The sequence below is a fragment of the Drosophila serrata genome, unplaced genomic scaffold, assembly GCF_035046125.1.
Source record: "Drosophila serrata isolate PLE 108 unplaced genomic scaffold, ASM3504612v1 contig_334, whole genome shotgun sequence".
NCBI classification, from domain to species: domain Eukaryota; kingdom Metazoa; phylum Arthropoda; class Insecta; order Diptera; family Drosophilidae; genus Drosophila; species Drosophila serrata.
In genome coordinates, this window is record NW_028257232.1 from 772,702 (window position 1) to 792,689 (window position 19,988).

The following is a 19,988-nucleotide window of genomic DNA, read 5'->3' on the forward strand; positions in this document are numbered from 1 at the left end:
GTGTAAAGTGAGAGGGTGTATATGATATATTTAATAATTATTATTCCCATTCCCGACTTAAATGTAGAATTCTCTCTTAGTATTTCTATTTAATTTAAATGCCATTTACCTTGACCTTGCATATCCGCATTTTCTTGACACATTTTCCTGGCCTTTCCGTAAGTCCCGGCAATCTCATTTGATTTCCGCAGCCTTAATTGCCTTGACCAGCTCATTTGACCGCACTTTACAGACTCGCTGACTGACAGGCTTTCCCATACCCTTGGCCTTGGCTGCCGTTAAGCCACCTGCACCGCAGGCGGTCTGTCAGAGGATCCAGGAGCCCACGTTCAAGGACGAAGGGGAGTGAGCCACCGCAACCACTTCACACACAGGCACGCGCAGATTGACGCCCCGGCAAGGGCTTTTGATTAAAAATGTATTAATATTAAACTTTGTGCACGCATTGACAGGCAGCAGGATCCAACTAGCAGCTACTTTGCATAATTGCAAAAATAATCGGCCCAGACGGCGGACAATTCGCTGTGGGCGGGGCGAGCGAGCTCTTGCTCGGTGCAAGCTTTAATTAAGTTGTTAATATTAATGAGGAAAATTTCTGGGCCAGTCAGTCCGGCCTGATGTTTGATTTTCATTTTGTTATTAATCAGCTTTTAATATATTTAATTAAGTTTTCTGCGCGCCCTGCCGGCCACGCTAAATATGTTGAATATTTCAATAAACAGTTGGCAGCGGCCCCAGGGAGATGCCGCCCTCGCATCCCCAGGATGCGGCTAATAATCGTTATTGAAAATAGCAATCCAACAGATTAAGTGAAACACAACACAGCACAGCCCGCAGAACTTGTTACTTGGGTTGGGATTGGGATTGAGACTGGGATTGGGAGTGGGAGTGGGGAAAATATTATTACCATAGCGTCCAGCAAACTTTTATCGACATTTAAAGCAGAGCGCCCAAAGTTTCCTTCCCCCGGAAAATGGCAAAGTTTTTGCTGCTGCTTCCAAGGATTTTTTTTTTTGTTTTTCAATTTGCTATTGGGGAATTTCGACGTTTTCTTTGCCTCACAATGGATTTTACTACCCTATAGGTGGGGTATATGAGGCGACAGTGTTACTGAAATCTGTATAGACTTCCTTATAACAAATATTTAGTCAACTTTAAAATATCTTTGCCCGTTTGTCTGTTCTCTTATATCTTTAAATTACTTGAATACCAATTGATTTAGACAAATACTTTTCAGATCATTATTAAATCTTTAAATATATAAAAGAGCAATCATCATAATGGAAAATCCAAGTTATGTAGGAAACATATATTATCTATCAGGATCTATCAGGTATCCCAAAGTCTGATTAGTATTATCCTCCCATTTTATTTCGCAAAGTTTTTCTTTCTTCGACGGAGCTTCATTGGCATAAACCCCGCGGCATCGTTCCACTTCCCTCATATGTTTGACACTAACAGATGGCGAGGGGCAGCTGCTCCAGTTCCCGCTCCTGCTCCTACTCCTGCTCCTGCTCCTGCTACCAAGGATTTGGCCCTCCCTCGATCATGGACGGTCACTTGTCATCTTGAGTGGTCGCTCATTTGTCTGCACAGCTTTTGGAAATTCGCACTTTATTTACGCAACATGCTGTCCGGAGTCCTTTTTGGATCCCGAGGACCAATGTCCTCTCGGGCTCCGGGCTCCGGGGCCGGACCAGGCCGGGCCGGGGCAATTCAATTTTTCATCTTTGCCTTTCCCGGCAGACCGTTTATCTTTTGATTTGTGTTTTGGCTTCGCTCCGGCATCCTCGCTGCCCCTCTTGGCGCTCAAGTGTTTACAAATGATTTGCTGTCTTGCTTGTTATACTCGTCCTGGAAGCCTGGCTGCCTTCTGCCGATTCCTGCTGCCTTATTTCGCTTAGGTAGCCGGTTCCCCAAAAAATTGCGCTTCCGGCTGTTTTGCAGCTTGTTGGCTCCGCAGAAAACGTTTCAATTGAATTGACTCCGGACTCAGGGGTTGTCTTCGAGGTGCGAAGCACGCACATGCCGCCAGGCAAATCGGGCATCAGGCCGTCAAGCCATCAGGCCCATCGACCCGACTCATTTGCATGCGATTGAAAATTGAAAAAGCGGCATTCCTCAGGCATTCCGGGGCAGGCCAGGACATTCTTTAAGACGCTTTAAGGACACACACATTTAGCGCTGAATCGTTTTGGGAAAATGTCCAAGTCGGAGTCCCAACGAGTTCGAAGATTGCCAAATCGTAACCAGCGAAAATTGAGGCCCTGTAGTGCTGTCCGGGTTTTGGCTCACTTCCAGCCATTGTCAACTCATTTTTGTTGTTGTGGCATCAAGGGTTCACTGGGAAAACTGAAGGGTTTGCGGAACAATTCAATGATAGAAAATGTCTAATTTTTACTGTCTTTCTGGTAACTTAAAGCCGAGAATTTATACCATAGTTTATATACCCTTTCAGCGTATTGCAATTTCAGTCAGAAGCTTGTAAATATGTGAAGGAGTCATTTCCGACCCTATAAATCATATATATTCTTGATCAGCATCAACAGGCGAATCTTTCTAGCCATAAAAGAGAGAAAATAAATTTTTGCCAATTTTTTCAATATTTTATAAGTTACATCGTTAAAATTGGCAAAAAAGTATGCAGATTAATTACCCTACTAAAAACTAGCACAGAGCTGCTTTCCGATTTAAAATTAATGCTTTTTTGGCGTAGCTATGATTTTTTTAAACTTGTTTTGTTGATCAAATATGCATATAAAAATATTGATTTTATGTACCTAGAATTCACATATTTTAGGTTTCCTTGCAAGTATACGAGGACATTTAAAATTGGCATTAATGCATCTTTGTCTTAGTTATGAACCACTTCACATTTGAATCAAGCGTTGTTAGTTAAGAATTTTATCCTTTGAACCGGATTGCCTTGAGATCCTGGCTAGATCCTTTCTCTCAGTGCTGTCCAGCGGTGGTAGATGTCCTCCGCTGTAGCTGCTTAATGTGTGTGCGCTCATGTCGACGAAGGCGATAGCCGTCCTGCTTTGAATCTGGCGCCCGGCGCTCGTAAAACCAGAATATTGGGTGCACAATGTTGGTGGGGGGCATTGTGTGGCCCTCAAACCAAGTTGGGTTGGGGGGTAGCTCCTCCTCCTCCTCCTCCTGGTGGGAGTGCATTTTGTGGCTGTGCGCAATTAAATAAAATCGACTTGCCTCAGAGTGAGAGAGGGCGAGAGTGGGAGAGAGCCACCCCCCGCCCGGATGGCCTTGTCATTGTTTGCCCACGGTTTGCCGATGCTGACGCTGTAGTTGTGTGTAGTTTCCAAGCTGCACTCAATGTTTATGAACAGTTGCGCTCGGCAATTGTCGTTTTTACTGCCAATGCCATGAAGTTTTAAGAGGGCCAGCCGCAGGAGCAGCCATTTCGATTGCACTTGTTGTTTTCGAACAGAACTCGCAGGATACACAGAGCTCCTCAGCAGGAGCTTTGAGCTCGCTTGAAGCGCGGCGGAGTCCGGGGGCCTGGGGCATATGCAAATCAATTGCTTGGGAACAATCACTTTACCTTTGCCTATTTCTACACATGTTCCAGTCCCCAGTCCCAGATCCCAGGACCATGTGCTGACCAACAAATGGCAGCATGATGTGCGAATAAGTATGGCTTTGGCCCCGAAATGGCGAATGTGGCCAGAATGAAATGGCAAAACAATGAACGTCCTCAACCGCAAATTCATGGGCGAGGTGGGATCTAAGAAAAGCTTGGGAGTCTTACTAAAATTAATAATAATGAATGAAAAAATTATTTATTTTTTTTCAATGTTCGTATAGTATATCTTAAATTAATATATATTTACACAATTATTGTTTTCCCTCTAATTTTTTCTTATTCCTTGATCGACTCTCGGAGAAAAGTTCAATGCAGGCGCCCTGGCATTTTACGAGCTAAACAATACAGCCACCAATACAGATGCTTGTTTTCTCATACACACATACACACATATATATATATATATATATATATCGAACACACACACATACACACAGACCTAGAAGGAGCAAAGCCATAACAAATGAAAAGCAAACTTGTGGCTTGACATTGATGAATGCACGATGAGATTTATGCTCTGCCTCTGGTCTCTGTTTATGTATCTGTATCTGTATCTGTATTTGTGCTAGTGCCTGCTGCGAGTATCTGTGTGTAAGTGTCACACACACACACACACTTACAGGAATTCCTTCTGGCAGAAATAAATGTTAAGTATACGCATAATAAGCGCCACACTAACACTGTTGTTGCTGCTGCGCTGCCATAGCATCCCCGTGACTGTCAGTGTGTGAGTGTTTTACTCATTTACGCACTTTAAGTCGCTGGCTCAACACACACAGTCAGAGCACACACAGGTGCAGGGTGTGACTGCCACTTCTCTGTTTACCTGGACAGCTAGAAAAGGATACAAAAAAATAAGGAAAAAGAAGAACTGGGGAGACATACAAAACACTCATACGACCGGTAGTCCAGGCTTAGTGATTCCCTTTGTGGGGGTTATCTTCGGGTTAATAGCTAGTTTATTAGTCGGAATAAGGAATAAGAAATATATATTAACTTAAGAGATTGTATAAGTAAAGCATATATAAAAGGTATATATGTAGTAGCATACAAAGTCAATGCAATATTCGATCATTATTATTTATTTTAAGGAAGGCACCAAAGATATTATATAGTTTGTATTTAGTTTACATTTGTTTTAGGGAACTTTCCATCTGCGTTCGTAAATTCTGTCAACCCTTTGGTACCTAAATATCCCCTCCTGGTAAGTGCTTCTTTTTTGCTGGCGCTTTTATTTTTAATTGTTTGTTTATTTGCACGACGTGGCCAAGGGCCAAGGACTGCAGTCTGGGCCCTCTGCAGATCCCTCTATAGCCATGGAAATACTTTGGTTCTGGTTCTAGTTCTGGTTCTGGCTCTGGGCTCATGGTTCACCTGATTATTGTTTTTACTGCCCCGGCACTGTCACTGTTGCTTGAGCACTCCACAGTTTTAATCGCATTATAATGCGAGGGAGGAAGGCCAAGGGAGAGTCAGTGGGAATGCCAAATGTTGGGACCTTGACCAGGAGACCAGGAAGTTCAGATGCGAGGGCCAAAGGGGAAAGCCCAAATAGACTTCATTGTGCTTCAGACAGTTGCCAGTTAAATGCCAAATGGCAAATGTCACAAGTTTGGCTTTAACTATGTGGCTTTACCTGTGCATGTACACCTGCATATACACCTGTACATATACTTGAGGTAAAGGCAAAGGCAGAGATGCAGGCAGAGCAACTAAGGCTCTGGCAGCGGTAATTACATATGCATCTGAAGCAGGAACAGAAATTAATTAAAATACTGCCACTTGAGCTTGTTTCTCTTTTTTTAATGGTTTTCATTTCAGCCTTAAGTGCTTAGTACAAAAAACTGCCAGCAGGATTCAAATGAAATAAGGAGCAACCAGAAATAAAAAACGGAGGCCCAGGCAAACCAAGTGGCCCTCACGTTGCGTATGCGCCCCGTATGCCGTTTTGCCACATTTATTTGCATTACTCCAAACCGACTGCCGGTAGTCGAGTGCACTTTGCTTAATTGATTATGCGCGAAAAGGGAGCAGCAGCAGCTGCGGGAGAATGAAACAAGAAAGGAAACCATTTTTGGGAAAGCGAAGTTTCCATACCTTGCTTAACTATTCTTATTAAAATGGATTTTTTATATGAAAAAATCAAAGTTTTAAAAACTCATAGCAAAGGCAAAAAAGCATACATTTTAATTCGGAAAGCAGCCCTGTGTTAGTTTTTAGTAGGGTAATACATCTGCATACTTAATTTAAAATATCACAATTTTTGCCAATTTTAACGACCCCTTAACCCCTTATAAAATTTTGAAAAAATTGCCAAAATTTTATTTTCTTTCCTGCATACCCAGAAAGATTCGTCTGTTCATGCTGATCAAGAATATATATACTTTACAGGGTCGGAAATGCCTCCTTCATTGAGTAACAAGCTTCTGACTAAAGCTAAAATACCATGTAAGGGTATAGAAAAAGCACAGAAATGAAGCTGTTTGTCACAGGAAAAGCGAGCCAGGTGGAAACCCCCATTGGTTAGGTATCCTGCAAATCAAAGCGAGACAACAGTCAAACGCCACATTCACTGAAACAATCTCTAAAGAAAATGCAGGTTTTATATTGGGATTTAAAACCCTTTATTTGGGTAAACTGAATGATTTGTATTTATTTATTCAATTTAAGTTTCCAAACCTTAAATATAAACCTCAGCAAGTCAATAAGCCATAAGTCAATATCCCTCTCAGAGTCGATGTGATATTTATTTCATTCCGATTTACCTGCAATTTTTTGATGCTGATAAATACTATCAATACTTCACTTATGAAAAAATGAAAAACTTGGCATTTTTTCCGATGCATTAAAAGCTTAAAAGGTTGTTTCCCTCTGTGGGGAATATGCACTGTACTCTCTCAGTTTAATTGCAGCTGGAAATCTCTCAAAAGCCGCACAACAAATCATTTGAATCAAACAAAACCGCCTCTCTCCCCCCCACACACACACACACACTGGAAAACAGGAGGAAAAAAAGGGTTCTAAAAGGAAAAGGGTGCGGATTGACTTGGGGCTTCCATCATAAAAAAGCCGAGGAGAACCCCTTTGGGAGGGGCGTGGCCTGGCTTCGTTTTTGGGCATTCAGCCTTTTGTGCTATTATTAAAATGTTTGGCTCTTCGTCCTTTTCATCTGTCTGTGCTTTCTTTCCGTTTTTTATTTATTTTTTTTTAACTTTTCCAAACATGCTTTATGTCTCCTTTGGCTTATGTGTGTGTGCATATGAGGAAGATGTATATTTATTACGAGTGCGCGTATTTTCCGTAAACAATTCGAGTGCCTACACTCTAGGGAATCTGATTTGTTTATTTCCCAGAATTTTGTACTCGTCTTTTCTTTTTTTCCTTTTTGAGGTTGCTTATGTTAGGGATTATGCGACCATGGGGAGAGATGACTTCTCGCTCATCAGATTGCTCACTTCCTGCTCCTGGGACTGAGAAGCACTTATGGCCTGGAAGTACTTATAATTAAAAAGCGAATTCCTGTCGTGCGTGAGATAACTTTCACCAGGAACAAACAAAAAATACGACAATATAGCCAAACACTTGGCAAACATTTCGACAAGTCAGCAGCGACATCCTGGAATGCGTTTGTCACGGGAATAAAGGTGTGTGTGCTGCCCTCTCCTTGCCTCCATAAAACGCAATAATAACGCACATGAAGCATATTTTACACATGTCTTTGTCGCATTTATCACAATCAGTACGGGGGGGAGGGAGGCCGAAGGACGAAGGCCCCTCTCCATCCGCCGACTGAAAAATACTTAGGCAAACACGTCGCATTTTGTGAACTTTTATTACATTTTTTGCTGCTACAGCTACCGAAATGTGTTTGCCAATTGTTTGTCCTCAGGTCGGTACTTCCCCGTCCCCCTCCCACCCGCCACGGTAATGTGGCAAAGTTTTAATAACTTGGCCCCAGTGTTCCATGCACAGGTGAATAATAAACATGTTGACAGTCATAACGTTCTTAGGGGAGCTCTGGTTCAACACATGTCAACATGTGACGCCCAATGATATCCTCAGGTGTTGTGTACAGGGGAGGAGGCAAGGCAAGGGGAGGCAAGGCTTCAGGTAAGCGGCCAAGTCAATAACCAAATGGCTTCTGGCTAATCACTGTCGCAGTCCTTAATGAATATACATACATATATGCGTGAATGATTAACGAATTGTTCATGGGACCGGAATTGAGTTGTAAAGACAAATACGCAAGACAGTAAGTACTTTTTTATTTACCTGACAGTTAATATGCTTGAAGGATGAATAGAAAACGGGATTCCTTTTACAGGTCACTTGATGGTCAATGAAAAAGAAAGAAATGAGTATAAGGAGAGCTTACTGCAAGCTTATTTTATTTAAATAATAAATTGAAAACTAATCGTTAATTCTAGGCATTAATAATAAAGGAGTACAGCTATTAAATATATATGTATATGGCATTATACAACCAATAAACTTAAGAGCCAATCAAAAGCTAAATGCCAATGATGATTCAATCACACATAAGCAATTTTCCAGCATTCACTGAAGAATTTATGTGTTACAAATTAATCATAAAAAGTGAATCTGAAAAGCATACCTCACGCTAACCGCTAGTAATTAAATTTAGCTTGAGGAAATTCCTTGCCAATTATCCCCGTATTTTGTATGCTTCTTTTACGAAACATTCCAGGAATCGTTTCTTGATCAAATCATTCACACCGGAGAGAGTTGCAATAAACGGGTGAAAGTTGTTCCAGGGGCGCACACGTCGTATGCGTAATGTGCACATTCCCAGCTTTGATTGAAGATTAAAGTGCCATTGCTCTCTCCTCTCTTTTTATTCTACCTCTACCTTCCTCTTGGATTTTCCCAACCTATTTGAGATGAAAATCGATTGCATTCGATTGGCGCACATGCATTGCTCATACGCAACGTGGTACAACCTTGCAGCCAGGATGCCATGTTGAATGAATCTCTGGCTATATGAACGCATTGCAGTGGCAGATTGATTAGTTGCGTTTGCGTTTTATAAGGGCGGAGGAAAAGAGGGGACAGGGAAGGGGGGAAAGGACGATGACTGCAGAAATAGGGACAAAAACAAGAGAGGCCGGCCGTCGGCCCGTCGTGTGAATGGTGAAAGCACTTGGAACGCGTAAAGCAATTAACACGCAATTACCATTTCCACTTTGCCATGTCACAGTGTTGACATTTCTCACGATTCATTCCAAACTCTCCCTCATTCCTCTGTCTCTGTCACTGTCGCTCCTCTTTCCATGTGCGTGTGTGTGTGTGTGTGTGAGGGGAAAGTGTAATTGGCAATGTGTCTGCGCGTGAAAACGCTGCGGCCACGTTGTCGCAATACAATAAAAGAGCTGAAAAAAATAGCACAACACGTTGGAAAACTTTCAAGAACCGATGCGGGAAATACTCTGGCTTAACATTATTACATTTTATTTCCTATATAGTTTTTTAGGATTTTACTTTTCGTATTTATTTAAACTTTTTCTTCTCATTTTAATTATATTGTTTGCTTTAAAAATTGTCCTTCTTTAGACCCACAGTCAAAGCAGCCCGCTCATGGAGAGTATCAAGCGTAAAACCCTGACTTTGTAGTGCGAGGGAAAATGCTTTTGGTTGTAGCTATATGTCAAAGCGAACAGATAACAAATGACAGGACACTTCCCCCGACTCTCCGGACCCTGTCGCAACCCCACCCTGCATCCTGGAAAAGCCAAAAAGTGGTGGTCAAAATGATTTCGCCTGCGTTCAGCGTTCAGTGTTCAACATTTGTTGTGTTTTTTTTTGGTCTGTTTAGCTGCTCTTGCCGTTTGTTTTGTTGTCCAAACTGAAATCACTCAAATTGTCACTTGCCTCAATAATTAACATTAATGCGTGCCCCGACCATGGAGCATCTAGGATTCTAGGGTTCAGCTTTCAGCTGCTGCTCCTGCCGTTGTCTGCCAACATAAATAAGTTAGGCGAAAGGCGAAGGTCCTGGAGGCAGTCCTCCTGCTCCTGCTCCTACTATGCCTGCCTCGAGGAGGAGTTTGTCGGGTGCGAGCTGCCAGTATCATCAACAACATGTTTGCGTTTTAATTACTTTGTTTACTCGCAGCCAAATCGAGGCATAATTAACTGAAATGTCTCTGCCTGCCTGCTGTCTGCTGCCTGGCAGCGCAATTAAATCCAAACTTTTGCCCATTGCAGTTGACGACGACGACAACAACGCCGGCTCTCACTTTGAAGTCACACGAAAAACTTTACCTGATCACAAGTTTAGTGTCATAAATTTTGATTTCGCTTTTTACCCCTTGATTTTAGAGGTTAGAGGTTGTTAAGGCCAGGTATAGATTTTTGATTTCTCTTTAATCATTGTATGGTATTAAAGGTCATTTGGAATCGTAGGAGAAAACTATATTTATGCATATGCTAGAAACTATGCATATGTTAGAAACTAAACACATTAATATTTCGGAATAATTATTTAGTTAGTTAATATAACATAATTAAGTTCAATGTTGTTTAAGTTTATTTTAGCCATTATTTAATTATTAAGGATTACTAAACTATCTTAAAGGTAGCATCTCTCTAAGCCCTGTTAATAAACCCATTTAAGCGGGTACTCCTATAGTCGATCTATAACTGCTTATATGGACTGCGTATTTATCAGCCATAATTTTTGCTGGCAGGCCATAAAAAAAGGCGAAAACTTTTGTTGACCATAAAACATCGAAGCGAAAGTTGCGCATATTTATGGGTATATATATATACATATAGTATATGGTAATGATAGTATATACAGGCGTCGAACTCTGCTGCTAACCGGGAATAAGTGGTTGTGCCTTTTATTGTAATTCGTGCTTCTAGTTTTGTTAATTTTATGGCTCCCCCTCTGTCTCGCTCTCTAACTCTGTATCCATCTATCTCTGTCTCTTACCCATTCGCTGACTCTTTCTCTTTCTGTGTGGCGACCATTAAATTTTGACATATGCTGCAGGCAGAGACAGAAGGTACTAGTATCGCCCGACTCACTCTGGCTCTCTCTGCGGATTGCAATTTACGAGCTTCGTTTTTGGCTTTTTTTCCCTGCTTTTTGGCCATTTTACATTTGGTAAAACAAACACGTTTCCATTAAAAAGTCTGCGTTTGATGGCAAAGCCAAGAAATTTGTTGTATGATGATGATGATGATGATGATGGGGCTGCGAGTTTTCCAGCAGGGGGGGGGGGACGCTTCGCCTTTCAATAGGCGTGGCATTCCCTCCGCAGCAGTGGCACCGTACGGCTCAAGGTCACAGAACTTGAGCTGCGGCAAAAGAGATGTACTTTTGGGTAGTTTATCGACAGGTTACAAACTATATATAAATTCAATGTTTCGATTAAATTGATTATTGGGTTTAAAGTGCATTATTTTAAAAGGTCAAGACAAATTGTTAAATGCTACATATATATGCATATACGTATAAAACCCAATAATTGTGATTTAAAAATCATATTAATATTTATATCTATTTATATTTTCTTCTGAAATATCGTAAAGTTTCTTCCATCCTTAGTTGCCGAAAAAAAACCTCTTTGCATTTTTGATGCAGCGTTTTGTGTCCGCGAAAGCACACTATAAAAATTGATGATGAAAAATGTAGTGCAGACAGCGTCGTCACATCCCCCCCGTCGACTTGGGTTTTCCGAAACTCTCTCCCCACCCCACCCCACACAACACCACATCGTACCCCACAAATTACCTTCGACAAGCTGCGACATGAGAAGCCCCGAATTGATACAAGCAATTACCTTTGGCAACAATTATACTCGGATTTGTAATGACCCTGGTCGTGCACCTGTAACAGCATCACCCACTCTCTGCCTCCGCAATTAGACGAATCAATTATATATATACACATATATATATATATATATATATATATATATATATATATAGGAACTAATTGCACGGGCTTAGCTTGTGAAACGTGGGGTTATCCTGGGGATTTTCTTTAAAGGCACCGCCCGCCCCGAAATGTAGGCAACGCTTTAAATTATGCATGAGAAATACGCTTTACACACACAGAGGCGGAAAATCCGAATGCAAATGTGTTGGCGAGCAGGTGGATGGGAAGGGGAGGGGTGGGGCCAAGTCCAGAGGAAAAGTTGAGACGTTGGGCAAGTTCAAATCGCAGCAGATCCGTTTTGGAATCTCGTTTTGCAGAGCTTTCACTTCGGCATGGCCGGGAAAATTGGGCACGAAGCGAAGTGAATTTATTTTGTCATTTTGAGTGGGCGAGTGTGTGTGTGTGCCCGTCTGTAGATGATAGCATCCTTAAAAGGACTCTGTCGCATTAGAAGCGAGATAAATATTTTGGCCTGGTTAAAATATTTGTATCATATTTGTTGCCTCCTCTCTTCAGTTCAAAGAGAAATTTGAGCAGCAAATTTTTGGGCTTTGAGACCCTCGTGAGGTAGAAAGGATATTACTTATTCTCCGAAAGCTCTTCAAGAAAACTCCAAAATAATTTTGCTTAATGGATGCAGGACCTGAGAAAGAAAGAACTGAACTTCCCTAAGACTCTTGATTGTGGTTTCTTGTTTCTAATTTCAACGGGGACTTAGGCCTTGCCTGGTTTCGTTGGCTAAGATGATGCCACTTTCCCTGGAAATTTATACGAAATTAGAAAATTGAATACGGTTGAGAGTCGTCAAAGAGGCGTAGGTAAGAAAGAAAGAACGAAGCCGATGGTAAAAAATAAGGCCAAAGAATGGGCGTTGCGAATTGGAAAATTTAATTTGCAACGGCCGAAGAACTTTTGCTGGCAAAGAAAAAAAATAATATATAAACCAAAAAAAAGCGAAAAAATATATAAAACCAGAAGCGGTATAAAAAGAAAAAACAAAATCAACTGACAAATCTGCACACAATACGAGGACATTGTCATCCTGCTCATTGCTCGCTTTTCCTTCTTATATCTGAGGGAAAACCGCCTTGGCTTATTGCTTGAGGTTTTTCCTCCTTCGTTTCGGTCCTTTTTCTTTTTCTTCTTGTTTTTTTGTTTGTTTGCCGGTTTTAAAGACCCGTCTTAGCCATCGCCTTCGTCTCCGTTTCTGTCTGCTGGCTCCTCCCTTTGTTCTGGCATTCGTTCTCATTTGGCCAATTCTTTTCCTCATTTTTTTGCGTCCTGGTTTCTTGAGCGCTAAAGCAAATTTCAATTATTTTGTTTGTTGCCATTTTCATTACGTTTTCGCCATTGCCGCCGCCTGTCAGCGTCTAACAAAGCGCCAAGCGACAACTTCAAGAACCAGAGCCGCAAAAATGGCACGAAAAATGGAAAATTGCTTATAATGCAAACAGTCGCACACACACACATATACACAATACTCACACCCTGACAGCCACACACACACGGCCAGTCGCAATGTGGAGCGGCCATTGTCCGCAGCATACAGCATCCAGGATACCGATCCGAACCCTTGCGGCCGCCGCGGGCTCGCTCTTCTCCCTGCTGCTGCCTTTCTCTCTGTTCCCTTTCACCATTTTCCCCGTTTTCCCGGCTTTCCTTTCTCCCTGGCCAGGGTATTCCCTGCCCTGTTTTGTGGCTTTGTTTCGCGCTGTTTTGCGGAAAAAAGCGCCCCTTTAAGCGACATTAAACTGTTCCAGTGGCATAATGAACTGGCCACTGTGCCACTGCACGGTGGCAAAAGAAACAGTCACAAGCATTTGAAGGAAGGAGTGGTAATTGAAGTTATAATTCTGACTAAAAACTAAAAAAAAAACAATATTTTTAATAAGTTCTAAGATGACTTATTTGAATTTATGTTGTGTTTATATTGTTTTTATGACTTAACTAATTATAATTATTATATTTTTTCCCGTGTCAAGGCTAGTACTATATGGCACAGGGAGTAGCAGCAGTGCCAAGACCATCGATGCGTGTTGCCTGTGCTTTGATGTGTGCATGTGTGTGTGTGGGGGGGGGGGTTGTAAAAGGACTTCCATGGGCCTCCATGTTCTCCTCGATGTCCTGGCAGCCGGCTACTGCCCCGCTGTCAAATGCAGCCTTTTGTGTACATTTCGTTGGCTTTTTCTCACATTCCTGTTCCATTTATTGTTCTTTGGTTCCTCTTATTTTTTGGGTGTTTCTATTTTGCTTTTTGTTTTCTATTTTCTCTTTTTGTGACACACACGCAGGTCCTAGGCCAATTCAAGTCGTGCTTAAAATTCCAGACACTTGCCGAAGTTGTTTCCAAATTGAAACTTGATTATGTACTCACAGAGACGGATCTCCTTCACCCCGCCGGCATTATCTTTGCAGCCATATAGTTGGGGGGTCCTGCGTCCATCGTCCTTTATCGCGCTCCGCTGCATTGTAAATATTTTCCTTAGCCGTGCTTTGACACCAGCTGACACGCAACCGCCATGCGAAAATATAAATAAGTCGCCGCTGCCACTGCCACTGCCGCTTTTGCTCTGATAAACTAAGCTCCCTGGTGTCCATATACAAATATATGTATAGCGAAAAAATATATGTACATAAATATACATATCTAAGGGGGAGCAGAGCGTGCTTTAAAGTTAATTTTGAAAACGAAAAAAAAACCGCTGGACATTCTAGTCCATTCTTGGACTTGGCAATATAAGCTCTTGTTGGAATTTATCTTGTACTTTCTAGGGAATCCCTTAACTCGATTGAAGTCTTTTTATTATAACTTTAATTTAATGGGAATTTCTTACATCTACTGAAATACCTTATAGTATAAATATAAAATTGCAATACGCTTGCAGTAAAAATAGATCAATAGATCATTCAAAAATTAAATAATTTTCATTGAGAAAACTTTTCTGTGTTAATTTAAATTAAGGTAACAAAAGTTTAGCTCTTTATTGCTTATGAGTTTGATTGCAAATTAAATAGTTTATACACTTATTTAATCCTTTGCTTTTTGAATGTCGTATTCCAACAAGTAAAACAAATATAGATGTATTGTAGGGCCTTTAAATCAATATTTTTGTCTAAATCGATTCAGCTCTTAATGCTGATCAATAATATTGTATATATGATTTATAGGGTCGGAAATGACTCCTTCACTGCGTCTGACTAAAATTAGAATACACAGGAAGGATATAAAAATTGACTGACATTGTGAAAATTTACTAAGTTGCCTTCAAACTTCTGGTAGTACCCTCAATAATTTGCTATTACAAATTCCGCTTTGATGGAGAAAATAGGAAAAATAGTTCAATTTCTAAGTATTGCAATTTTCCAAGGCAGAGGGAAACATTTACCCCCATCGATACTCGCTGGAATTTAATATCGTTTTCGCCACTTATAAAGTCGGGTTGGCATACAAATTCGCATTCTGGTGTCAGTTGAGTTTGTTTTGCTCCTTCGCCATCGCCCTGACAGCTGCCTTTCAAATGCAAAATATATTCGCAGTTTTCTTCTTGGCCAGACCCATTCTATTTCTTATTTTATTTCCCTCTTTTTTTGTATTTGGTTTTTGGTGCATTTCGGGGTGCCAACATTTGTGCAGGAAATGTGTTTTTAATGAAGCCTTTAACCAGACGTCGGCCTTATAAAGAGTGAGGGAGGGTAGTGAGGGAGACTTTCCAGCGATTTTTCCCGTTCCACCTGCTTTTCTCCCCGGTCGTCAACTCGTCATCGTCAGGTCGTCAAGCGGCCGTCAGAGTTCTTAGCTCTGCTTTTGTTCAGGACCTCTTCCATCGCCTACTCTGGCTGCCCGAATTTTCCCCCTTTTTCTTGCTGGGCTTTTTATGGGTTTTTGCCGTTTGCTTTTCCCTTTTCAATAAATCGCAAATGGCAATGTGTCCCCTGCCCCAGAAAAATATATATGTATATATGTTTGTAGGTAAGAAGAAGGAATCCTTGACGGGCCAAGTTTATGCAAAGTAGCTTTTAATATGTTTACGACTAAACATTTTTCGGCTGCTGCCGCTGCCGGTTTCGCATCAGGTTAATGTCTGCTCTTCGTCTCGCTTCAGCCGTCACTCACAGCTACCGAGGACCTTCTGTCCCAGTCCCCTTTCCTGTCCTTGTCCTTTCCCCTTTATTGCACAATTTTTTAATAATTCCTGGAGCACCGCTTTTAAAGGCAGGGAAATATTAAACTTTACTGCTGTGGCCGCACATTTTCCTGGCTGGCGCTGCCATTTGATTGTAATTTATTTCCAAGTTGAAGTGGCTCCCGAAATTAAATGTTAATGGAGTCGGATGAGGTACACACAGATATACACACATTTATTTGTAGGCTGTACAATTCCGTTGACAGTTCCATTTCCATTTGCTGCTTTTTCCGAAATTAATTAACATTTAAGCTGCTTACAAGTTTCGGGGTCAGTGGCGAATTTAATATTAAAGAATTCAAAGGACCGCGTCTTAGGCTAAACTTTGTCCTGGGATTTGTTTGCGGCGATTCTCTGTCTGTGTCTCTGCGTCGTATGCGTAATTTGAGGGGCACCACTGCGTATGCTTAATATTCGCAGCTGGTCAAACACATGGCGCTCCGTTGGTCAATTGTTTAATTTATGCAGCAGCACGTGGCCCACCGCTCGTCATTTGATGGCTGCAGGGGATTAATGCAGCTCACTCCGGACGACCGACGGACTCATAAAACCGGGCTCCGCCCAAATGTAGGCAATAAAAAATTTTAAACCCTAAATTATGCACACCGAGTGGCGGGGATCGCAGAAGGAGTGGGACCTCTGTTATGGAGGACCCAAGGGCCTGTGCATTAGATTTGCGACCCGAAGCCGAAAGCCAGCCAAAGTTTCAAACATTGTTCGCATAATATAGGAAAAGTTGCACATAAAGGCAGCTCCTCCTGGTTTCTGGCTCCTGGAAATGGAGAGCGGAACGTGCCACTCTGCCACTTGATGATGAATGAAACACCTCGGGCATGTGTGTGAGCGTCGTTGACTGTGCTTTATGTATCCTAGCATTGGTATTTAGGGCTTGGGTTCTGGGCTTTTGGGTTAAGGTCTCTGTCTCTCGCACTCTCTATGCGTTTTATGAGGCTGGAAGGGCTCACTACTTTGAGCCCCGGGAGGAGGCAGTGGAAACGTTAATCTTATTTGCCACGGGGAGTGCCAATGCACAGTCAAAAAAACACCAAAAAAATGCCACCCAAATTGGTCATCCTTTTGCTGGTTTTCTGTCTCAAAATAGCTCTTATCTGGGCGGTTCAAGAAGATACTTTTGCACGCAGACAAAAATCTTGTTCAGCTTTAATAAGTAAATATGAAGCCCCAAATTCTATAAACTATATACATTTATAAATATAGTAAGTAATTAATATTTATATACATTTTATGATGGTCCTTTTTTTTTGTTGTTTGTGACGTACATATAAAATAATTGCATAACTTTGTAACTAACTGATATCATAGAGATATCTAATGACGTCAAAAGTACTGATAAAACTGGTGAAATAGTCCATGATTTTGCAAAAAATAGTAATAAATATTTTGCAGGCTTACAAACCAAAATCTCATTAACAAAACTCTTTACAAATTTAGTTAGCTTGTATTATCAGCAAATATTTTTCTTCATGTGTATGTTGCTTGTGCGTAAATGAAAGTAACAAATGTCTCCCAGAAAAACTTAGCGCCAAAGGCGCATATTTTGTCTACTAAAAGCATGCTGGGGATTTTCCCAGCTCACAGTAAAAACCAGAGGCCCAGAGTTTGGGAAGACGTATATGAGTGTGTGTTGGCCAAGTTTTGGTGCGTGAATTGAATGCAAAACTCGAAAGTTAAATATTGCACGCTCCGTAGGCACAGGCACAGGAACAGGCTCTTCGCTGTGCTGCGTATATTTTTTGTCAGTCTCTTAAATTTAATTAAAGAGACAGCCGAAGCAAATGCGATTACATCACAGAAAACTTTCAACTTTGCGCCAGAACGAGCAGCAGAGCTGCCAAAAGTGATTTGCACAGTTTGAAGGATTAGCAGGCAGGTAGTAAGAGCAGCTTAAGGGGCCACATCCTTGCCTGCTCAGCCTCCTCGTACCAATCCGTATCCGAATCTTCGCCTGCAGCTGTCACTGGCTCACATAAATCTAAACATTCTGATGTTCTACACGCTGGCTGGCATGTCAAAAGCCGCCCGCAGCCAGGCGAGCTCAGGTGAGTGACTACCTGTCGTCCTGTTCCTGCCGCTGCTCCCTCCCAGGCTGGAGCCCGGAACCCTTAGATCCCTTCAGATAGATATTATCCTGAGCTGAGCGGCAGGAGGAGGAGCTCGGAGAAGCTGGAACAACATATCTTTGCATACTTGATGGCGCATAATGGTGCAAAAAATTGTTTACATGCATAGAGCAACAGAAAATGCTTTGCATTTACATAATTTTTGACTTTTCAAGTCGCAGCGCATTTTTCATAATTTCCCAGCGTTCGTCTTGTGCAATTTCCCAGAACCAAGCATGGAACGCAGAGAACCAAAGGCAGAGAGCATTATGGAAAATTTTCGTGGAATGAATTATGCCGACGCGACTGCCAATCAAATATACATGGAAATTTTTACTACCCATCTTTCCCCGAAATAGAAACTAATATCGGTCAATAAATTCATTTTCGACTATTGAATTTGTCAAAATAAATATGTTTCTCTATCGCCGATGTATTGTCTAATTTGGTTTTTATTTTCTATCAAATTTGGCGGAGAGGAAATACATTTTGCCAGCTTTTCTTGTCTTTTATTTTCCATTTTATGTTCCTTGGATTATATGATTCATTATTTTGCTTAATCGCTGTTTATGTTTTTATTTCGCTACCCATTTTTCTCATTAATTTTATTAAAATTTGTTAGCCAACTTGTTCCTATTTTTTTCTTTTGGTTTTCAACATTCAGCATGAACTTTGACTTATTAAAATTATCACAAAAGCTTAACCAACTCGCTTAATCTGATATTTTCCCTTTCGTCTAAATTAGTTTAGAGTTTCGTTTTCATATTGAATGCGTGTCTTCTATTTTTGAAAATGTGATAAATATTTAGAATACTATTTGTTATCCTAAACTGAAATTTAAAATAAAGCCAATTTGTGTATTTCTCGTTTTATATATATTCTTAATTATATAAATATTTAAATTTGACTTTCACTTGGATTTTTTTGTACGTTTCTTTATTTTAGCGAGTTGTTTTGGTTTACTTTTTGCAAACAGATATTATTTTTGGGAAATGTTTACAATGGTTTTCCTGATTTGGCATTCATCACTTGTGACGTTCAATATATTTTTGTTAAAAGTCAAAAATTTTAACATAAACATTAACATATTTATTTTTTAGAAAGAAAGCCTCAATTACTTTGTTTTTTTTTCATTGTTAAAGTGTTAAGTATTTAATTATTTATTTTAGACTTCCAAAGCTCATTTTGGAACTATAACAATTAATTTTCGTTTTAAATAGATTTGTTTATAATACCAAAATGACTTCGGAATTTTTCGCCAACTATTAACTATTTTATTCTAAATCACAAAAAAATGAAGACGTGGCTTAAGTGTATTTTAGGTTACAAGTTGTACTTGCTGATGAGGTTAAAAATATACTACACAGTTCTATGCAATTCTATTTTACAACAAAAAATTATATGTTAAATCTTATAATACTTAAAAACTAATTTTCATAATTTTTCTGCTCATGATATCAGGTGAAAAATACTTACGCTTTTGTTCTAGTTGTTCGTTGCTTTTCTATTTTTGGGGGAAACCCATAAAATATGTTTGTGTGTTGTTGTTTCCCGGAATTTTCCTCGATGGAATTCGATGGCGAAAATTCGCTGACTTTGGCCATTAATTGAAAATGCCGCCAAAACTTTGTTTGCACCAAGCTCTCATGGCTTCACACGCGCGCGCTCCTTGTCGCTGATAACAGAAAGCGTTTAAAGTTGGCCAAAGAACACACGCGCGCGTACACACACACTCTCACACAGGAGTCAGTCGATGAGCTGATCTATTTCCCATTTTCTATTTGCTATTTTCTATACATTTCCGTTGGCCAGCTCGGCAGCCAGGGAAAGCGGAAAATACGTCCAGTTGCGCGCTGTGCCATCGACAAACTGAAAACTGATGATAAACGAAAACTGTTTATCAGCAGCGGCAGCGCCCGACGTCCGCTGCCAGCGTCGACGCCACAGGACGACCGAGAGCGTCGACGCCAAAGGACGACAGCGAGCGTCGACGGCGGGCAGCGGCAGCAGCCGAAGAGCAGCTTCGTGTTCGATTGGCCCTCGTCGTTCGCTCTCTTGGGGCTGTGGAGACTTCTGTTCGCGCTCTCTTCTCTCTTTGGCGCCTTATCAGTTCAGGTTGTTGGGATAGGCTCGGTTCCGCTGATAATCGCTCCTCTACGCTCACTAGCGCAAGT

At 41.0% G+C, this 19,988-nt stretch overlaps 1 protein-coding gene across 2 annotated transcripts in view; it reads right to left on the reverse strand.

Annotated features, from left to right (window-relative positions):
- Positions 1-19,778, reverse strand: part of LOC147642901 (5-hydroxytryptamine receptor 2A-like) — a 38,595-nt gene extending 18,817 nt beyond the window's left edge. The window contains exon 1 of one of the 2 annotated variants that reach the window (XM_086837751.1): positions 19,291-19,778. The gene's annotated coding sequence lies outside the window, so the exon portion shown is untranslated. Of the gene's footprint in view, positions 1-109; positions 14,338-19,290 lie in introns of those variants that run through there. The other variant, XM_086837752.1, reaches the window with a different exon arrangement.
- Positions 19,779-19,988: the final 210 nt, after the last annotated feature.